Below are 23,235 nucleotides of genomic sequence, written 5' to 3'. Positions count from 1 at the left end.
TTTGTAAATCAAGCCAACAAACAATCACACCTCTACTTGGTCCCAGCCCCAAACAAATAAATCATAAATCAAGATAGCTGGGTCCTGGTATGCTGCTATGTGAGGTGCCCAGAGCTTCTAACTGATAGAAAGAGCTTTTGGCGTCTATCTGACCAAACCAACATTTCAAATCCTAAATCTCTCCAACAATTTGCAAGTTCCCAAACAATAACTGTCTATTTGCTTGTTTTTAGGCTAAGAGGGAATTTTCTTGGTAAAAACTAAAGTGAATGGTAGGACTGCACAGTATATATACATACATACATACATACATACATATATCTTTACAAGTTTCAGTGTCTTCTATTTCAAGACTAAGTGTCTCAAAAAGTACATTTTAGAAGATTAATCCATGTTTTGTTCTTGGTAGTTATAAAACATTATCTGAGAAATGCTGAGAAGCTTTTATGTGTTTCTCTGACCAGCTTGCCATGCCAGTAAAGTAGAAAATAGGAGCATGTATTAACCATACTGATAAATGCACGAGACTCACATATGTAGTCTCTGCCTTGCTTCTCTGGACACAATCGAATGGTTTCTTTAAGGTACAATTTAAGGGCTTGATATCAATTCGTGTCACTTGAGTTATGTTTACCTTACGATTACACTTCCTTTCTGAAGTTCTTTCAACTGAGTAAGTTCAAGGATACTCAGTGAGGCCAGACACTCCATAAATGCGTTTTGATGATGCTACTGATGAACTTCTACTATGGGTGCTCTGGTCCTTACTTACACTGACTGTCTCATTAAACTCAGCCCACACATTGCCTTGTCTGTTTGTTTTTATTTTTTTAAATCGTCTAATGCAAAGGTTAGTCTGATCCTCTTTCTTCATTTCCCTCAAGTAGAGTCACATTTTTAGAAGCCACATTTTCTTAAGCCAAGTTGGATCTTCTATTCATAAGACAGGTAATACAGAGAAGTGCCATCATGCTGGGTTTTTGTTCTATGCTTATTTTTCTTTGCCTGAATCCCTCAATCTTCCTAAATCCTACTCTACAGGCAGTGTTCCCCAGGTAGTGAGATCCTATGAAGTAGAGATTTGGGGTCAGGGGCCAGTGAGCTTGCTTTTATGTACATAGCACTAACGGTAACCCAATGCATCCCTTTTGCCTGAGCAAAGCATTTGTCTTCTCAGCATGAGTTGTCTGCACACAGAACGTGGTAGGGCCCCGCCGACCTCTTGAGGAATGACATTTGGAGTGTCAACTCACACTTGAGTTTTAATTGCATTACACTGAATGAAAAAATAAATGCTTGCCCTTCCCCACCTCCATTGTGCTTTGAAAATCTGAAAATACTAATTGATTTAAGTTCAACAAGTGGGTCTCAATCATCCAGATTATCTAGAAATTGCAGGGGAAAATTATGCAGAGTGAGTTTTCAGAGTGGCTTCCTTATAAAGCAAAGAATAGCCAAAAACACTACACAGACCCTTTTCTATCAAAGAGCCCGAGCTTTAAAAGTTAACTTTACTGACTGATTCTGCAGTCTTCGTTTTCTTTGCCAGATAGGTTCAAAAGGAATGTCTGTTTTCATTTCATCACGCTTAATCCATACATAACATCCTTTCCCAGTATTTACTAGACTACAGCTATCAAATGAAGATATGATGTCTGTGTTTGAGTTAGTTTTTTAAATTCTAATGACCATGACGTAATCACTGTAATCAAGGAAGGCTTGTCTATCTTTAGATTTAGGTCCTTTACCATTGGCCTCACACACTTTTGAGGCTTTTCATTAAGTGAACCACAATTTTTTTTTCTAATTTGTAATTACTAGTGGGCTTGTTTTACACAAAATCATGTCCCAAAATAAAGCTAATTCTACTGGTTTCTGCTGTGGTAATTATTTTCTCACAAGACAATGTATAAATATTTAGATCAGAAAGCATTATCTACAGTTCATTTTTACCATACTGATAAGTGTGTGCATTGAAGTGTTTCATTAAATTATGCATTTTTGACAATTACATCTAAAAGAAAGATTTTCCTTTACCCATGTAAATATTTAGGGAAATGGGGAAGAGTGCATTCAGTTAAAACAAAACAATAGCAGCCATACATGTGAATATGAAATGTTATTCTTTATTCAATTATTTGTGTTTTTTTGAAACAGTTAAGTTTCTATAAACTAGAAATCATCTTACTAGCATAAGGAAGTTAATGCAAAGAAAATTCCATTATGCTCTTGTTTAAGCACCGGCTTTTATGAATCATAGGATTATTCTTTCAGATGTTCACTAAAAAGGAATTGCAAGAATCCCTTGGCATCTTTGTGTAGAGAAAAAAAAATCTTCTAATATTGGAAATCAATAATTATCTTGGTAAAAAAATAACTGTTTTAGCTATAGAATTTGAGTGTTCAAACTCACTTACTGACCTTTCATGAGATACCCTGAACAACACTAGCATTAATCTACATTCCTAACATATTCCAAAACTTATGAAAAATCTTTTGAATTTGGATGCCCTTATGCTTATTTTGGCACATATGGGATACATTTGAGGGATGTTTTAGGTTGGAAGGTGAATTAGCAAATGGGGAAGGGGAGAATGACTCTGTTGCTAAGCAACAGACTTGCAAGGACCAGACATATTTAAAGGAAAGCCAGATAAGCTTCCAGTAATATCCCGGGAAAAGGGAGAATTCTCTGCTTCCCTTAGCTTCTTGATAACGTTTTTTTAATGTGGCCAAGAATTGAAGTCAGAACCTTAAATACGCTCATGATTCCCTCTGTCATTAAACAATACATTCAGTTCTTCTATTTGTCTTACATGAGAATGAGTCCCTATTCCAATTGTTAGATAGTTTTGCTGCATGTTAAGTAAATGTGACTGTAGAAGACTGTAAATCTTCTAATTTCTAGTGATACCTTTACTCTTTTGTTCGGCAAAGTAGATGTACAGATGAATGACCACTGTGAACACTTGAGGGTACACACAGTAAGATTATTTCACCTACATTTGGTGTCAATTTTATTAAAACATTAACATAGCTATCCTGCAGGATAAATTTTGTTTGATACTATTTCACTTCCACTAATCAAAATAATTCATACAAACCAATGAAGAAAAAAGAGGAAGCTGAATTAGTTCTATTTACTTAAACCAAATTCCCTTGTACCTTATTTCAGGATGATGTTAAGTAAATAATAGTGTAAATGCTTAATGTGAATATGACTGATAGAACCAAGTTGAAAATGACAAAATAATTATGTTAAAATATGACAATAATATTTATGTTAGGTGGGGATGGCTGAAATAAAATATAGCTACATATAATAAATATAATAGAGTGCTAAGGTTAATAGGTGTGCTGCTTGTCTATTATAAAATGCTGCTATAGAAGTTGTGCCTGTTGACCGTTAGCTCTAGAGTCTTTTTAAAACAGTTAATCAACAGGGAATCTTGAGATTTCTTTATTAGGTCAAAGAACGGAAAGGCAAGTGCTGACAGTATGAGAGGAAAGAGAAAAAAAATGCCTTATCCTTCCTACAACATACTCTATATAGCACTAACTTCTTCCAAGGAAATTCTACATACTAAGAAAAATACTGCATTTTACCTGCATGAATCAGTAAACAATTGTGCTTAAACATGACCTCTGTTTAAAATCCATAATTTTTAACGAACCATTTGTCACAAAATTAGAAGAAAATGGAACACTATATGCATGATTTTAATCTTTAATTTCTGGTAGAAAACATATTATGTATTCTTTATATACATGTATATCCATAAAATGGAGGTGTGGGTTAACATATATAGTATTAGTTCTTAGATTTTGTTTATACTGTAATTGGATATGTTTTTGTTTGTTTGTTTGTTTTCTGCAGTTGCTGGGGATTAAACTCAAGACCTGTGTGTTGTCCTTTTATTTTACCACTCAACACTGTGTTCTACCACTTGAGTCACAGCTCTGCTTCTGCATTTTTGCTTGTTAGCTGGAAATAAGAGTTTCAGTCTTTCCTGACTAAGTTGGCTTTGAATACCATTGCTCAGATCTCAGCCACTGTGAGGCACCAGCACCGAGCTGGGCACGTTTTTACAAAGATTTTATTGACACCCTTGAAATAAGGGTGGAAATCTGGATTCGATGTTGTGACCTAAAAAGTTTCAGAGAAGGTGTAGTCATGCAGATTTCTGATGCCATTTCTTATTCTCCCTTACTGTATATCTTTGTCCTTTGATGATTAATTTAATTTAATTTTTGGTATTTATATCTTTTATGCCCAGAGATGCTGTAATTTCTTGATGTAAATGAATCCCAGCACAACCAAATACAAAATGACTTATTTGACATCTTAAGGAAATTTCTGTGGTTTAATTTGACAAATCTTTCTTTTGGACAATTTGGTTAATCGGAGAAGAGGCTGCTCCAGGGTATCTCAGATACCTTAAAGGAAGGAATGAGATGGACCAAAAAACATAGGGAAAAATATACTGTGGGAGATGAGAAAAGTTTGAAGTTGAAAATAAAGGTTCCATTTGCATCGTGTAAGATTTGGATGTAGGATTGAAGCAGAAATTGACCCTTTGGATGAAAAAAGTCACAATCTCAATGTCAAAGACAATACCAGGAAGTTATCTATCCCTAAGTACCTGTTTTTTTAAGGCAGTTGTAGTGACAAGAAAAAAAATTATACACCATCATCCATGTAACACAGAGACAGCCAAAATCACATCTTGAGTCATTACTGTCATTTAGAAATGCAGGGAAAATACTGCCAGCCATCCAGGTCTTTTTTTAAATATTTTTTATTGTGATTAATACAAGGGTTACATTACATTCACCAGATAGAAGGTGCATAACTTCACAAACATTCATACCCTTTCTCACGACATGGTCCCCCTTTCCCCTCCCCCCTCCCCAGGCTTTTCTTGATTTCCCCCCTCCCTATCCAATTTCAAATAACTAGTTAAGCACATATAAAATATATCAGATAACAAAGTGAAAAATTGTAACAATATGAGATAACCAAGGGATGGCAAAAGAGATGAGCAATAACCCAGTACATTAAGGACAAAAGTCACTCATTATATGGCTTTTGTTTCCGCATCCTCCTCCAGGTCTTTTTTTATCAATTGCCACAAATCTATTATTTTATGTACTTTTCTATTTTCAAATACCATTATTATTTAAAAAGAAAGACTGCATAGGTCATCTAAAACATATCTACAAGCTTGATACTACATAAAAACTATCACTTTGTAACTTCTGGTGTTTATAAATAGGAACTGTGAAAAAGTGTTCCTTTCTTTTCCTTTTTTTTCATATATATTTTATTGTAATTAATAGAAGGGTTACATGATGTTTGCCAGATAGATGGTGCATTAATTCCCATATATTGATACCCTTTCACATGTCTTGGTCCCCATTTCCCTCCCCTAACCCCCCCTTCTTGTTTTCCCCCGTTCCCTATCCAATTTCAAATAACCAAATACAAATATATCTGATATATCAGATAACAAAGTAAGATACTGTAACAATATGAGATAACCAAGGGACAGCAAAAGAGATGAGAGATAACATAGTACCTTAAGAACAACAATCATTCATTATATGGCTTATATTTCTATATCCTAGAGATCCTTTCATTTAGCATCCTACTATATGGCCTTTTGTATCAAGGTTTTGCTCTATTGTAAATCTCTGCTAGGAGAGCCCAAAGTTTCTACTGATTATGACAAATGAGGGAAACCATTGAGCCTAAGTTCCTTTGAGTCTGGCTTACTTCACTTAATATGATCTTTTCTAAGTCTTTCCATTTCCTAACAAATGGGGCAATGTCATTCTTTCTGACAGCAGCATAGAATTCCATTGTGTACAAATACCACATCTTATTGATCCACTCATCAACTGAGGGACATCTAGGTTGGTTCCATATCTTTGCTATGGTAAATAGTGCTGCAATGAACATCATTGTACTGGTGGATTTAGTATGCCCTAGTTTCTGGATGGTTGGATAAATGCCAAGTAGTGGAATTGCTGGGTCATAGGGGAGTTCTATGTTTAGCCTTTTGAGGCACTGCCATACTGTTTTCCATAGTGGTTGAATGAGTTTGCACTCCCACCAACAGTGTAGTAGTGATCCCTCCTGGCCACATCTCCTCCAGCATCTGTTGTTATTCGTTTTCCTGATCCTGGCCATTCTAACTGGAGTGAGGTGGAATCTTAGAGTTGTTTTGATTTGCATTTCTTTTATGACCAGAGATGTTGAGCATTTCTTCATGTGTCTATAGGCCATTTTTGTTTCTTCTTCAGAGGAGACTCTCTTTAAGTCTTTGGCCCATCTTTTAATGGGATGGTTGTTTCTTTGGAGATTAGTTTTGGAGTGATTCAAGTTTTTGAGCTGTTGATATATTTTAGATATGAGGCTTTTGTCCGTTGTATTGTTGGTGAAGATCTTCTCCCACTCTGTAGGCTTCCTAATTAATTTACTAGCTATGTCCTTTGCCATACAAAAGCTCTGCAGTTTAATGCAGTCCCACTTATCCAGCCTTTCTCTGATTTGTTATGATTCTTGGTCCTTATTAAGAAAGTTTCGACCTGTGCCAAGGAGGCCTTGTGTATCTCCTATTCCTTGTAAAGTTTTCAGTGTGTCGGCTTTTACCTCCAGGTCTTTGATCCATTTGGAGTAAATTCTAGTGCAGTGTGACAAAGAAGGTCATTTTGCAAATCATTTAAAAATAGTTTTTTTTTAACTGTGTCATCCTAAATGTTATAAGTGTAATAAAGCATGTGGCATGACCACACATGGCACAGTTGGCCATGCAGATAACAGTGATAATATTCAGTGGAAAATCAGGAATAGCAACAGTGTATTCCTAGATTTGCTCATATTGTAAGGGAATCACTGATGCTTCAAGAAGCTGGAAAAAAATGTGACTTCTTTTGTGAGCCTATAAGTAAGCTGGTTCTTTTCTTAATTCTTTATGTGCTGGTTAGTTATCTAGTTTAAAAGTACTCCTGATGAATGGAAAGACATAGAAAAAATCATATTAAGTGAAGTATGCCAGACTCAAAGGAACATAGGCTCAATGGTTTCCCTCATTTGTCATAATCAGTAGAAACCTTGGGCTCTCCCACCAGAGATTTACAATAGAGCAAAACCTTGATACATAAGGCCATGTAGTATGACCCTAAATGAAAGGACCTCTAGGATATAGAAACAAAATCCATACAATGGATGATTGTTGCCCTTAAAGTACTATGTTATCTCTCATCTCTTTTGCTGTCCCTTGGTTATCTCATATTGTTACAATATTTCACCTTGTTATCTGATATATTTTATATATGCTTAATTGGTTAATTGAAATTGGATAGGGAAGGAGGAAAATAAAGATGAGTGGGGGAAGAGGGGAGGTAAATGGGGACCAAGACATGAGAAAGGGTATCAATGTTTGTGAAGTAATGCACGGTTCTAGCTGGTGAATATAATGTAACCCTTCTATTATTTACAATAAAAATATAAGAAAAAAGTATTCCTGATGAACATGTATAACTAATAATAGTTGCTGTCTTATAGAATGCCTACTCTAGCCTTTTCTCTAAACTCTTCTCTACATGGGCACTGGCCATACCAACTGGTTTACAGCACAATTCTCCCAAACCAACTAATCTCCAGGCACCCTTTGGCATCCACTGTAAACTGCTTCTACATTTGCAAGATGATTAGCTCTTTTTCTTGCATGTGAGAGAGATCTCTGCTCTTTCCTCCTTCCAGAACAACAGCCATCAGGCCTTTTGCTGAATTTCTTCTCCATCATTTATAACAGGTGTCATACCTAAAGACACGCTAGAGTTTTCCATCGGGGACCTTACTTGATGTGGGTGTATCAGTCTATCTTGGTGGCTCTGATCATCCACTTAGCACATCCTCTTGCTCACCAGTGGAAGCTGGGAAATGTACAGGTGTTCCAGTCACTGTGCTAATTTAAGATTTTTCTTTCTCCTACCAAATAAATGAAGCCATTGTGTCCCTTCTTCCTGTGTGAAATTGGGTAGTGAGCCCTGTTCTCATTGTCACACTTCCATTAAGTACCTTAACTCCAGGGTGGATAGTGGAAATAATGATGCAGACTTCACAGCTGATCTCTCCTCTCCTTTTATTCTTCCTGTGTCTCCTTGAAGCCTAAGAAGAAGACATTTTCACTTATTTTTTATTTGATCTTAGTCAAAAAGTCAAGAGCTGATCATTTTCATCTGACTCTATTTCACCTGTTTTCTAACGCAAAAATGTCTTTCAGGGAAAGCAAAATTGTTAGGCATCTATACCAAGGTTCCATCCCACACACAAGGTCCTCTAAGGTGGGCCTTGGTATTTGAATATGCATCAGAAGAATTTGAACAATCCTTGCTCTACCCCAAGAACAGCTTTCTAATTTATTGTTATTCTGTGGAAGCAGAATTGTCTCTCTTTAGGAATACACATTGCACTCAGACTCAAGCCTAAATCTCAGAAGCAGTAAAATTTCCAAGTCTAAAAGGACGAAAGCAAGGAGGAAAATGCAAGGAAAAACATTCATATAAGAAACTCCAAATGACATAATTTTTGTTGTTCTTGCTTTGGTTTCTTGAAGAGGGTGTGTGTGTGTGTGTGTGTGTGTGTGTGTGTACGCACACAGGCATATGTCCCATTTCTGGGTTTTAAACTCAGGGTCTGAGTGCTGTCTCTGAGCTTTTTTGCTCAAGGCTACTGTTCTATCACTTGAGCCACAGCTCTGCTTCCCGGTTTTTGCTCACCAATTGGAGATGAAAGTCTCATGGACTTTCATGGGACTGACTTCAAGCCACAGTCTTCAGATCTCCCTCTCCTGAATAACAAAAATTACAGGAAGGAGACACCAGAACCCAGCAATTAATTACATTTTGTTGAGAATTATAAAATTCATAATTTAATGAAGCAACATTCACTGCAAATCTTCCTTCTCCAGCTTCATTCCAAGACAACATTTAAACATCCAAGGCTTAGACATTTCAAGTCTGACATGCACAAGTCATGAATTCTTTCTAATACTGGGAAACATGGACTCTGAGACTTAGGACATAGAAAGATTTGTCTTTCGAACTAATTTTTGCCCAGTGAATCCTACAGATCCTCAAACATAAAATGATTTAATGCAAATGATGTCATGCTCTGTGTATGTTTTAGTTCTTTCTTGTGAAAAAATCCATGTTGAAAAAGAAAAAAGTGCAGAAGACACTGCACATGGGGAAAGCTGTTTTTATTCCTCCATTCTTCCACTGCTCAAATGGACCCCTGCACACACCCAAAGTCCTGTCAGTATCTCACTTTCCTTTAAGATATCAAAACTGATAACAGTAATTGGTTGTATTGCCTCAATTAACGTTGAAATTTCTCTGGTTATGTAAGCAAAATCAACCTTGGAACCTCATTGTATTAATGTCACAAGAAGATGCAAGCAAATTAAAGTTATCTGTGACAGGGAGAGGAGTTGCTATCCTTCTTACAATAGCTTTAATCTAAAGATTTGAATAGGGATGGAGAGACTGGTAAAGAATCTCTAGTAATTGAAGGATGTAAATGTTATTTCACAATGGTATGAGAAATTAATTTCATTTTTCAAGGTAGAAAGATCATATATAAAAGAAAGTCTCCCCAGTCATTTTTACCATCTGTTGTTAAAATGACAGCTTTGATATTAGAAAAACTGTGATATTATGTTAACTAGTGAATGAACATAAAGACAGAAAATAACAAGGTTTAAGACGGTTGCTGTTCTTATTTTAGAAGATGACTGCACAAAGCCAGCCTGAAGAGGGGGATAAGATTTCACATTTTATTGGCGTTTAGGGAAACTTTATACCCTGTCTCTGGAAAATCAGAAAGGGAAGTGGTTCTAAGGAATCCACATAATAATGTATGGGAAAGCCAGCTAGAATTTACAAGGGAGGGAACTCCGTTGGTGAATCAAAGAGCTGCCAAGTCACATGTTGCTCAATTTATTAATCGCAGGCTCCTTCGCCAGCCAGCAGTTTCTCCATTTTCTCTTTACTTCAGATTCCAGTCCCACGAAGCCACTAAATTATATTTTGCTGCAAAATATGTGTTATGAGTGAAAACACAACACAGGACAAAATGAGAAAAAGGTAAACATTTGGCAACTTTTGAAAGCAGGTGGAATGAGTCCAGATTATATGTTATCTACAGTTAGAGATTTTTATTTTGACCGGGGAATATTATTTGGCTGTTAAATGCTATATAAGTCTCAGTTTGGTTTTCAAGAAACAAAGACTCAGCAGGGTTTTGAAGTCCAATTACTAGAAAACTGCCTGTGCTAGGAACCAGTGTGTGCCTTTGACCTCACTCTGGTTTCCCAGCTGTGACTGCAAGGAAAAGGTTTATAGATGTCTACTGAAAGAAGAGTGTTTCCTAGGAGTTCACTTGAAGGTTGCCTTGCTTTTTTGGAAAAGGCCAAACAGCTTGACTAGGGCCTGGGAAATGTCTCAGATCCTCGGTGCTCAAGGTTAGTGCACTACCACTTGAGCCACAGTGCCACTACTGGCTGTTTCTGAGTAGTTTATTGGACATCAGAGTTTTACATACTTTCCTGTCTTGAAAGGCTTCAAACCACAGCTAGGATTGCAGGCGTGAGCCACCAGTGCCAAGCTTGAATTTTTAATAAAAAAAAAAAACCAACACATGAGGTTTGCTAGGCATCAGTGGTTCAACCTTGTAATCCTAGCTACTCAAGTGGCTGAGATTTAAGGATCTTGGTCTGAAGGCACTCTAGGTAAGAAAGATGCTAGATGCTTATCTCCAATGAAACAGCAAAATGATGGAAATTGAGATATCTGTTACATGGTAGAGTGTCCTAAGAGATAACACCCTGAGTTCAAGTCCTAACAGCAGGACAAATAAATATTATTTATCTAAGTAACTCCTTTCTTAAAATTTTTATGTAACATTTAAAAACACTGCCTCTCTCTACATGGTAGATTCCCTAAATGTGGATAAAATCAGGCAAGAGATTTGGCTCAAGACTTTTCACCTTGCCTTTACTTCTTGATCTGAATCAAAAGCTAAAAAATTGTTGATTCTGGCAATTTAAGCTAAGCCTGTGCTATACAGGGGTAAAGGAAATCCTCTTTACAAGTATATTTGAGCCAGTTACTTCAAATGATGTGCAACGGATTAAAGACATTTCCATATGCCTTCCAGGTAACAGCAGGTAAAAGTGCCCCGTTACAGGCCAAAATGTCTCTGCTCTTCAGCTTCTCCACTACATAGTCATATAGGAAACATGCTAATGATTGTCTAACTCTCCACTCACCAGAAAACGTTCATCTATTTAAACAGTGTGAATGACCAATGCCTTCTATGTCTGATCAAGTCAATCATACAGAGATGACTCAAGCCAGGGAAAGGGAGGCACAAAGAAATGGGCATCCTCACTACCAGATGGCATTGTCTGGTACATTTCCTCTTGCTTCTCACACTCCTGAAAACAAGACAACTGAATAGTGGCCAGATTCTTCCATTTCCCTTACTACACTCCTATATTCTGACAAGAGACTCTTCACCAGTTAATCTTCTGCTCAGGCAGAGCCCAAATATTCTCCCTAAAATCCCTTCTCTCTCTATTTCCTGTTTCTACCTTTCCTTTCTAGTTTGTTTTTTTGTGGAGTTGTGGCAATTTGCCCTAGCCAATGTCTTCTAACTGGAGCTGTCATCAAGGAAGTCTGCTCCATCATCATCACCATCAATATCATCCATCGATCATCACCACCATCATCATTATCATCGCTGCAATTTATTATTGTTATTATTGTTATGTTTTTCCCATTCCTTCATCTATGCCTTCTGATAACCATTATCTTTCTTTATGAATAACATCTAGCTCTCCATGCATATACTTTTACTCACTCCTTAATCTCTTAAAAAAATTCTAGAATTCCTGAAATCTTGAATATCCAGAACCATATAGCTCAAAAAACGAGTCATGGAACATTATACTAGTAATTTATAAAACTATTTACTTAGAGTCGATATATACTCCTTTGCATTCTTTTCTATGTAACTGCAATGTTAATAAGTCTGTTTGCTTAAAGACAGTGGAAAATATAGTTTTTTAACCTTAATCTTATTCTTCCTAGCCATGCTAGTTTAGTAATTATTTCTTTCCAGAGTTTTCCTTTTAAACTCATCTAAGCATTTTTAAATACAAAGTTATCTGGAATTATCCCAGGTCCACACAGCCATCTCCAGATTTCTCAACAAGGCTTGTCCCAAATTCTGAGAACTATCTTCAGCTGTCTCCATCCTTTCATCCTTAATTTGAAAATAATATGAAATTCTATCCAGCCCTTCTTTCTTTTCTATTGCCTTGTATAGCTTTCTGTTTCTCCACATGGGTTTTATGATACACTCCTAAATAAGATCCTCAAAGGCTTTTCTTTTTTTCTGTTTCCTTAGTCTATCCCATATATTTATACCTCATTCATTTTCTTCAAGTGAAATTCTAATATGCTCGTTTCACCCTCAAACCATACTTGAGTTTATTGCTCCCAATCCCCCGTGTACTTGCCAACAAAATAAAATGACAATGCCTAGCTTTCAAAGCTCTTTGGGATCTGGTCCAAATTTTTATTTGAAAATCACCACTTAGTCATCTTCTCTGTAAACCTTAATGTATACTTAAATTGAAGGACTGGAAGCTTGATGCTGGTGGCTCATGCCTGTTACTCCTAGTTACTCAAGAGACCGAGATCTGAGGATCACTGTTCAAAGCCAGCCAGGGCATGAAAGTCCTTGAGACTCTTATCTCCAGTTAACTATCAAAAACCGGAAGTTATGCTGTGGCTCAAGTGGTAATGCACTGGCCTTGAGCTGAAGAGCTCATGGACAGCCGCCAGGCCCAGAGTTCAAGCCCCACAACCAACCAAACACAAACAAAAACAATGAAGGATTGGAAAGTATATAGCTATATTCCATTCTTGTTGACATTTGTCATGACTGTCTTCCCTTCTATCCTCCTTGCTCTGCTATGTACTAAGATCTCCACCTTCTCTGTCAACTCATGTCCAGCATGAACCTCTCACCCATATATCCCACACTGATCATCAGAAAGGTCTTTTCTAGGCAGACTGAGCCCTGTGTATCTTGTTTGGGGGCACGTAGGTAAAATTAAAATATGTGGGCGATTTCTTTTTGTTCTTGTCCTAACAGTAAACTTTTTTTGACACTAAACTTTCTGATTTTGAATTTTCCAGGGCTTTAAAACAGTGTCTTATGTTTCAGTATTCAACTACTACAGGTTTAGATAATGTCGATAGTATTCTATATATGTAATGTTCTATATATGTAGTTAGAAAGTTAACAGCAACTGATCTCTCATCAAGCTTTCTTTTTATATGGAATTCCTTAGACAAGTCACCACTAGTTACTCAGACATCAAATTCAAAAATATGAAGATATGAAATTTATCACCTGACAGCATAATTTCCAATAATCATCCACACTGGTAAAGAAGTCTTGAAGCAGTGCTATGGCTCATGGGGTAGGGTGGTAGCCTTGAGATGAAGAGCTCAGGGACAATGCCCAGGCCCAGAGTTCAAGCCCCAAAAACAAAAACAAAAAAAGGAAGAAAAAGTCTTGATATTCCTTTGGGTTTTCACAGATCTTCAATTCTTTGTTAGAGCACATATGCTTTGATATTCTTTCCTAAATTCTTGATAATTCTTTCCATTCTAATCACTATTTTGTTAGATCAATACTCAACACTTCTTACCTGGATAATTCTCAAAGCTTTTCAACTACCTTTGACCTTCCATGTATAACTTTTCCTCTGTGCTGCTTTTAGGGTAATTTCCCTAAATTGCAAAGCTCATTGTGTACCTGGTCTTTTATTTTATTTTATTTTTTGCCAGTCTTGGGCTTAAGCTCAGGGCCTGAGCACTGTCCTTGGACTTTCTCAAGGCTAGAGCTCTACCACTTGAGCCTCAACATCACTTCCAGCTTTTTTCTATGTATGTGGTACCGAGGAATCGAACACGGGTCTTCGTGCATGCTAGGCAAGCACTCTACCACTAAGCCAAAATTCCGGCCCCTGTACCTGGTCTTTTTAAGGCCCCTGATAACTTCCTATGGCCTACAGAGGGAAGAACAAATATTTTGTGTTTTGCAAAGTCCTTCAGCATCCAACCCCTTACTGTTTTTCAGTCTCCGGACCACCAATTTACATAAATCACACAAATTCAGGGAAAAAAAATGTGCAGTTCCTCTCCTGTCACTAAGTAAATCTTTCTGTTTTTTCTAGACATAGTCTTTTCACTATTTCATCTTACATGGCCTTTGTCAAGTGACTTAATAGCTGTAAGTTTACTTGTCTGTTTTCACTAAAGATCTGGGAATTGCTATAAGATTAAAATATTGTCAAATTTTGGCTCACTTTATAGGGAGTGATAAAAGGTCTGAAATATAATAGACAATTAGTTTTAAATGAATGAATGGGAATTCCATGCTTACTAAATGCAAGATTATTGTTCAAGTGTCATTCCTCTAGTATGGTATGTTTATTGTGAATCATAAAAGTCATTGAAACATCACAGGAGGAAAAGAAAGATTTTTTAAAAAAGAAAGGAGTGAATGATAATTTTGTTATAAGGATAAGGCTCTGAGATTGCAATGATTTATCATAATAGAGAGGCAGAGAATAAAGCAGAAGAAAATGAGAGTTTTGGCAGAAAGAACTCAGCATAAAACTTCAAAGAGACTTTCCATAATGTCTGTGATCCTGGTTATGAAAAAAATGCATCCACTAAAATCTAAAACAAATGGTCATTTATATGGCACAAATACTTTGTCAGACAAAAGGGTCAAATTTTAGAAATAGAAAAAGTAAAGTAATTTCTTCCTTAGAAGAAAAGAAAACCAGGTTTCATAGTTACATTTCATATATTTAGGCTTAAAAAATATCTGGGCTTATTCTATATTGTCCTCATTTTTAGTTCTGGAAATTAAACATTTATATCTATATGCATTCTTGTGATTTATAAACATTGTAAAAAAATGTTTCCATTCTTATTCTCAATTACTAATACTCAAAGCATGAGGGGGTAGATCTCATCTTCCCTCAAAGTCTTGAGAAGCTTATAGACAATAAAAATGACATTTGACTAACCTTACAACAGACAAAGGCCTCATATCTAAAATAAATCCACAGCTAAAAAAATTGAATCTCTCCAAAAATTTTTTTTTCAAAGAAACAAACATAGCACTAAAAGATGGACCAAAAGCTTAAAGATACTTCCCTGCAGAAGAAATAATAATGGCATATAGACAAACTGAAGAAATGCTTGACATCTCTGTCCATTAAAGAAATGCAAATCAAAACAACATTGAGAGGCTGGGAGTTTGGCCTAGTGGTAGAGTGCTTGCCTAGCATTCATGAAGACCCGGGTTCAATTCCTTGGTACCACATATACAGAAAATAAAAAAAGCCAGAACTGGTGCTATGGCTCAACTGGTAGAGCTCTAGCTTTGAGAAAGCCTAAGGCAGTGCTCAAGCCTTGAGTCCAAACTCAGGACTGGCAAAGAAAAACAAAACAAGAAATCTAATAACAACAGATGCTGGAGGGTATGTGGCCAGGAGGGATCACTACTACACTGTTGGTGGGAGTGGAAACTTGTAAAGCAGTATGGCGTTTCCTCTAAAGAATAAATATAGAGTTCCCCATGACCTAGAAATTCTACTACTTGGCATTTACCTGATCGTACAGAAACTAAGACATACTAATCCCACTAGCACAGCAATGTTCATTGCAGCACTATTTACCATAGAAAAGATAGGAACCAACCTAGATGCCTCTCAGTAGATGACTGGATCAACAAAATGTGTTGTATATACACAATGGAATTCTATGCAGCCATCAGAAAGAATGACATTGCTCCATTTGTAAGGAAATGAAAAGACTTGGAAAGAATCATATTAAGTGATGTAAGCCAGACCCAAAGGAAGATGGGCTCAATGGTATCCCTCACTTGTATTAACTAGTACAAACCTAGGACTCTCCTAGCAGAGGATTACAATAGCTCAAAACCTAGATATATAAGGCCATATAGGATGAGGCTAAATGAAAGGATCTCTAGGAAATGCAAACAAGAGGTTTATCTTGTATGCCTGTTGTTTTTTGCTCATATTGTTTCAGTATCTGACTTTGTTATCTGGTATAATGTATACACATTTATTTGTGTATCTGAGTCAGGAAAGGGAAGGGGGAAAACAAGATGATTGGGAGTGGGTGGGGGAGAGAAATGGTGACAAAAACATGAGAGTGGGTGTCAATGTGTGAGAAGTGATGTATCCTCTGTCTGGCGAATATAACTGTGACCCTTCTATACATTACAATAAAAAAGAGAAGAAATGGAAAAAGGACCTTTGGTTATTTACAAGGAGTTAAAAGTTAATATGAATGATAATGGTAAAGTGATAATCTTATTAATCTGTATTACATCTTCTTCAATTATATTATGCATGTTAATTCACTTGATCATCTCAAAACCAAAGTTATAGTGCTTTGTTAGAATACAAATAAAAACATAAGGACAAAAACAAACATGTTAAAGACTGACTTAATAATCAAAAATATAATTGACAGAAGTTCTTCAAACAAGTTAGCTACATGACTGTAATGCCAATTGAATCATTAGCCCCCAAAGTCTAACAATAATATGGAAGCTAGGTTCTGAACATCTCACTTGCACACATAAAGTACATTCACAGAAATGGCAAAAAAAAAACCAACAGCAACAACAAAACAATACTATAGAGATACATAGATAACTCAAGATTCTTACTACTGACTTAGGAAATAATGTTGCAAGATCACTTGTTTTTCTCTTTAGGTCCCCATGTCATGTATTATTCAGGTCAACCTTGTAGCATTAATATTCTTCTAGTATTTTATGTAAGTACACAGGATCTGGGCATGGTAATAATAATAATAATAATAATAATAATAATAATAATAATAATAAATGTGTGTTAGGTATGAAACATGGCAGGGAAAAGAGAAAGTCAAAACATAGCAACAACTCAACACAAGCCAAGTGATATTTTATGTAAATAGAACCAATACTCAGTTGCTAATACTTGAAGAGTGGTCAACTGATATTTAACCAGAAACACAGTTTTGATGTAGTCAGATTGCATCTTGCTATCAAACTGAGTCTTATTCCAGAATGGTGACACAGCCTTTCCAGCTTTGATCAATAGCCCATGTTTCGATTTTAGGTTTCAGGGAACTTACAAATTCAGCTGTGGAAATAAATCAATGATTAATTTGCAAATGTTGTTATTTGAAAATCCAAACAAATCATCTTAATTTGTTTTGAAAAATTAACCTTATCCATTATCATTCACAAGGATGTTTAATCATTTACTAAAACCATATACATTAGGCAACATCAAAGCTCAATTAAGGTTTTGAACTTCTAGCACATCTTCTTATAAAGCTGGTATGTGAAATAAGGGCCCAAAATTCAACAGCATCATCTACATCCAAATGCATTGTAACAGTACAAGACCATCATTCAGTCCTAAGTTAGTGTTTACTGAAAGTAAATAAAAAGGTTTAGAGTTCTCATTTTAAACAGATGATAGGTGTGTGGTATAGTTTTGGCAGCAATGAGCTTTCCAAGCGCATCACTGTTCCCATAATAGCTAAGGATCTTAGGAACATACCATTTGTGGCAACTAGTTTTCAACTGAGAATAAAAAGATGCATTTTGAGGATCATAAATAAAGCTCGATACCCTCTTATTCAGGGGAAGGAATCTCCAAACTTTGACCAATTGTACAAGAATTCCAATTAACGGAGACATTTCTACTAGCGTGCAGGCCAGTGTGTGATTACTCTGCAATTGTGGATGTAGAGCACTCCGACAGTGTATGTGACAGTGTCCATTATTCTCCGAGCCTTTCAGCTCTTCCTTTATTAAATGTGCATAGCAATTTGACGTTGACAAATAACTCCGCAATGTATTTAACAGACAAACTTATCAAGAAAGAAATGTCATCCGTAAATCTTGTTTATTTTTTAAATTATTTTGATTATCTTTAAGTATGTTTCAAAATGTCTTTAAGTATCCTTTTAATGGAAAATATTGCCATGGTACAAAGGACAACTGTTACAAGTGAATGAAAGAAATGCAGAGTACTATCATTAATCCATCCTACCTTAGGATCTTTTCTACTGGAAATTTACAAACCATTGTCATTTGCTGATTGACATTTCAACCTATATTACAACTGAAGAAAAATAGCCATCAAATGTCACAACACACAAAGCCACAAGGTGGATAGGGAATTGGGTTTACCAGGTGCCATCTTATCTTTGTGATGGAGGAAGGTGAAGCCCCACAACCCAGGTCGTGGGCATGACTGAATTCTTACAGGCAGCTGCAGGGACTGGGAAGATAGGTTACTGGACCTGCAAGTCTGTGCCTTGAACTTGGGAGTTCCCTGTAAACCTGCCCCCTGATCTTGACTATTTAGGTGCAGACCAGCTCAGGTGCCATTACGCCATGCCTCCTGTCCTGAGTGTCCTGTCTCCTGGCTCTCCTCTGGTCATGCTCAGCTCTCCTCTAGAGTTGTTCTGGTTTGTTGGTATTGTCTTTCTGCTCCTTCTTTCCTTTCCTTCTCTCACTGCTCAGTTTTCTAACAGTATTAAGTGTATCGGAGAGTCTGTAGGTCTTTGTGACAAGACCAGCTTTTAAAAAGACTTCCAGTTCCACCTCTCAAAATGTGGCTTCTCCTAAGAAACATAGGCTCCACGTTTTCCCTCATTTGTAATAATTATTACACATCTATGACTCTCCCAGCAGAGGATTACAGTAGTTCAAAACCCAGGGACATAAGGTCATATAGAATGAGCCTAAATGAAAGGATCTCCAGGGTATGGAAACAAGAAGTTTATCTTGTGTGATTGTTGTTCTTAATGTACTATGCTATTTCTCTTCTTTTTGGTTGCCCTTTGGTTAATCTCATATTGTTACTGTTTCTGACTTTATTACCTGGTGTATTGTATATACATTTATTTGTTTATTTGAAATAGGAAAGGGAAGGGGGGAAACAAGATGATTGGGAGGGGTTGGAGGAGGGAAATAGGAACAAAAACCATGAGAAGGGGTATCAATGTGTGAGAAGTAATGCACCTATTACCTGGCAATTGTAACTGTAAAGAATACATATATAATGTTAATATAAAATGTGGCTTCACTGTTTTGGGGGACTGACTTACTCTACAACACAAGAACCCAAAAACTGAAAATATATCTACTGAACCTAAGTGGCTCTACCTTCCAAGAAGTTACTACAGTTCAAGAAACTAAGAGATAAAGAGCAACTGAAGTTCAACCCCACCCCCATTGTGTAAGTGCCATTATAATGTATTAGAAACAAGATGATTAAAATTGCTCTCCAATTATTTAAGTGTAAATTCTTTTTCCATTCTATTTAGCAAAATGAAAGGAATTGATCCTTGTAAGCTATATCTGATTTCCATAAGAAATTAATACCCTGGAATAAACAGCAAATTAACAAATAAAAAAACCTCTGTTTGAATATATATATACATATATACATACATATTTATTGCATACACACACACACACACACACACACACACACACACACACACACAGTGCTTTCACCTAGAGTTCAGGATCTGAACTCACTTGTCAGTGGATTTAGGCAAATTCCTCTCCCATTAGTGTCCTTTTTGACTGAGATTGCTCACCTGTGATATGACCATCATTTGTGATGTTTGTTGTGAAGTGGTAATCCTTTCAAAAAGAGGTAAAGCAATATCTGCCCAAAGAATTATTTAAAATGGGTCATTTCAGAGGTTCTTTGTCTCTGTAACATACTTTGACAGGTATTTTAACACAAGGACTTTTAGATCTATACTGGTTTGTGTACATACGTTAGCAGATTCAATGACTTAGAAAGATATTTTCCCCCAAGACTTTTGTGTTTTATTTTTCTTAATGTGGTACAGTTACAATGCCGATATTTTACTCAATGATGGCTTTATTAAAATGGTTTTACAGTAGATTACATTTTGAACATTTTCAAAGCAATAAATGTGCTATTTATATAAATAGATAAACTTCTTCTAAAATGTGACTTTCTTCTGAATTTTTGAAAATATTGTACAGCAAGAGGGTCATCTCCAACCCCTTTATCTTACTTGTTTGTATTACTGAGCCACTTGTAATGTTTTCTTATCTAAACCTTTATTTTTCAAACATTAATAAACACAGAAAGAGAGAGAGGGAGAGGAAGGAAAGAGAGAAAAAGAGAAAGAGTTTAAGAGACTCCAGGAATGTAAGAAGCTACAGAATAGCTATAACACATTTGTGTACAACTTTAGTTATATAAAAAGAGGCACATAATTTAAACACATAAAACAATAAAACAGAAAAAGAACTTAGCATATTTTAAAAGAAAAGAATGGCAGGAGATACTTCTGTGGAACAATTTGTCAACCCTTCTCAAAATCAATCAAGATGGGAACTACTTTAAGGTTTGCTAGTACACATCAAGCAGTGATTCTGCATCTGACATGGCTGTAGACATGACTGCAGTCTGTCATTGAGGACTGAAATACCAGCTGACCTACTTCATAAATGGAAAATTCCTCTCCAAGTTTGGCTTTACGATAACACAGACAGACTGATTTTATTCTCATCAAAATCTCAAGCTAACAGATCTTGTGAAAAGTAATCTGAAAGTTGAATGATCCATTCATCATTGTAAAAAATATTACTTGTAAATCTTTATACTTTTGAAAGCTTACAAGGATTACTCTAAAGAAGAAAACATTTTTTTTGTCATCATACTGAATGAAAAGTACCTTTATAAAAGTCCAAAACAGAAAGTAATCAACGAACTGGTTGGATGCCTGGTGACATGAAAATCCAAGCAGATAGATTTCCTTCCTATTTTAATAGAGATGTTTGCATAGAACAATATCAGAATAAGCAAATATAAGAAAAGGAATTCTACATTTTTGTAAATTGTTGAGCTAAATCAGTGTGGCTAGAATTCTCTTCTTTTGTACATACAAGAGATGAGAAAGGTGGACCTTATTTAAAGTAGAGTATCTTTTCCATGTACTCATAAACTGACATGATGAATTGAAATCTCTTTGTACAATTACTTAAATATAACTAAAGTTTTTAAAATGGATAAAATACTATTATTTGCAATGAAAATAAATAAATAAAGTAGAGCTTTCTAGTGGAGCCTTAAAGTATGCTGTCTCCTTAGAAAATAAATAAAATTGGGGCCAGGAGTTTGGCCTAGTGGTAGAGTGCTTGCCTAGCAGGGGTGAAGACCGGGTTTGATTCCTTGGTACCACATACTTAGAAAAAGCCAGAAGTAGTGCTGTGGCTCAAGTGGTAGAGCTTTACCCTTGAGAAACCCCAAGGACAGTGCTCAGGCCCTGAGTTCAAACCCCAGGACTGGCAAAAAAAGAAAGGTAATAGAATTATTAAATGTAGTTTAAGAGGAAATAATAAAGTACAAGTATCTATATATTAATTATCTCTATTTCTATATTATATAGCATGTATTTAGTTGCATAATATATGAGTATATATTCATAGAAATTAAGACAAAAATACATGAAATAAAAGTTCTATGAAGCAGTCAACCATGAATATGAAAGTTGATTTTATATGTTTACTTTGTATTTTCTTTTTATTGAGGTAGTTGCCTTGTTTTTGAACAATTTTATTTAGTTTATTAAATCCACTTCTCAAAATACTAAATATTTACAAGGAGATATATTGTATTTTAAATTTCACTTCTTTTTTTGAAATTCCCCCAAAGACCCATTTGGTTCTTCCAAGAAAAGAGAAGTTGCTTAGTAATGGTGAATGAAGAAATCATAACAAGGTAAATCTAAATAATGATTCACTAATAATGGCATCATAGTAGTTATTAATTTGGGCAATTCAAGCAAGAAAAGGAACTGATATATTTAATTTTTTTAAAAAGTGCCAGTGGCACATGACTATAAACTGTAATTCTGGTGACTCTTATCTCTAATTAACTATAACAAAGAATCAGGGGCCGGGGGTTTGGCCTAGTGGTAGAGTGCTTGCCTAGCATGAACGAAGACACAGGTTCGATTCCTTGGAACCACATACATAGAAATCCAAAAGTGGTGCTGAGGCTCAAATGTAGAGCTCTAGCCTTGAGAAAGTCCAAGGACAGTGCTCAGGCCCTGAACTCAAGCCCAGGACTGGTTAAAAAAAAAAAATCAGAAGTAGAATTGTGCCTGAAATGATAGAGTACAAGATTTGAGAAAAAAAAAAAAAAAACAAAGACAAAAAACTAAGAGACAGTGTTCAGACTCTGAGTTGAAGCCTCCAAACAAGCACCCGTGCGCGCGCGCACACACACACACACACACACACACACACACACACACACACACACACACACAGAAGAAACAGAAGTTAAGAGATTCTTGAGTGATTTTAATTTTCTGGAGTAAGATAAAAACAATAATTAAACTTAGATTTTATCAGTGAACCCTACTTTCTAAACTCTCAAACCAATGGAGAAAAATAAAAACTAAGATGGCATGACAATTAGGAACTACAAAATAAAATGCATACATTCTAAATATGTCAGTAATTACAATGTATATGAATCAAACTAATCTGCTAGATTATATAGTTTCAGCTCATGCTTTAAAAAATGAAAATTGATTTGTATTCATTTTACAAAAGTGAGTACTAAGTGCAAAATATTTTTTCTGTTTTAATAATCAAATTTAGTCTTTACTGAGAACTTAATACATGCGAGTAAAATATGAGAAAGGATACACACTCATAGTAAACATGATAGTTTACTGCAACTTCAAATGTCTTATCTTAATTTGTAAATGTAAAACAGGTATACTTAATAAATGCTGCCCACATAGTTACCCAAGCTGAATTTTGAACTATATTATCAGATCCAAATTGCAAACCGTATATTTTCTTTTGTTTTGTAAGCACAAAATCTTAAACTTGGATAAATACGTAGAAAACAGAATAAATTGAAGGAAGATAATTAAGTTGTTAGCTTTTGTCTACAATATAATCTTTGCAGAAAAGATACAGAAACAACTGTACAAATTTATTATAATGAAGAAAAACAAATATAAACT

This window comes from Megascapheus bottae, chromosome 5 (assembly GCF_031878675.1).
Source record: "Megascapheus bottae isolate mThoBot1 chromosome 5, mThoBot2.hap1, whole genome shotgun sequence".
Taxonomy (NCBI): Eukaryota; Metazoa; Chordata; class Mammalia; order Rodentia; family Geomyidae; genus Megascapheus; species Megascapheus bottae.
The sequence above is the reverse complement of the archived record's forward strand: the minus strand, read 5'-3'. Positions refer to the sequence as shown.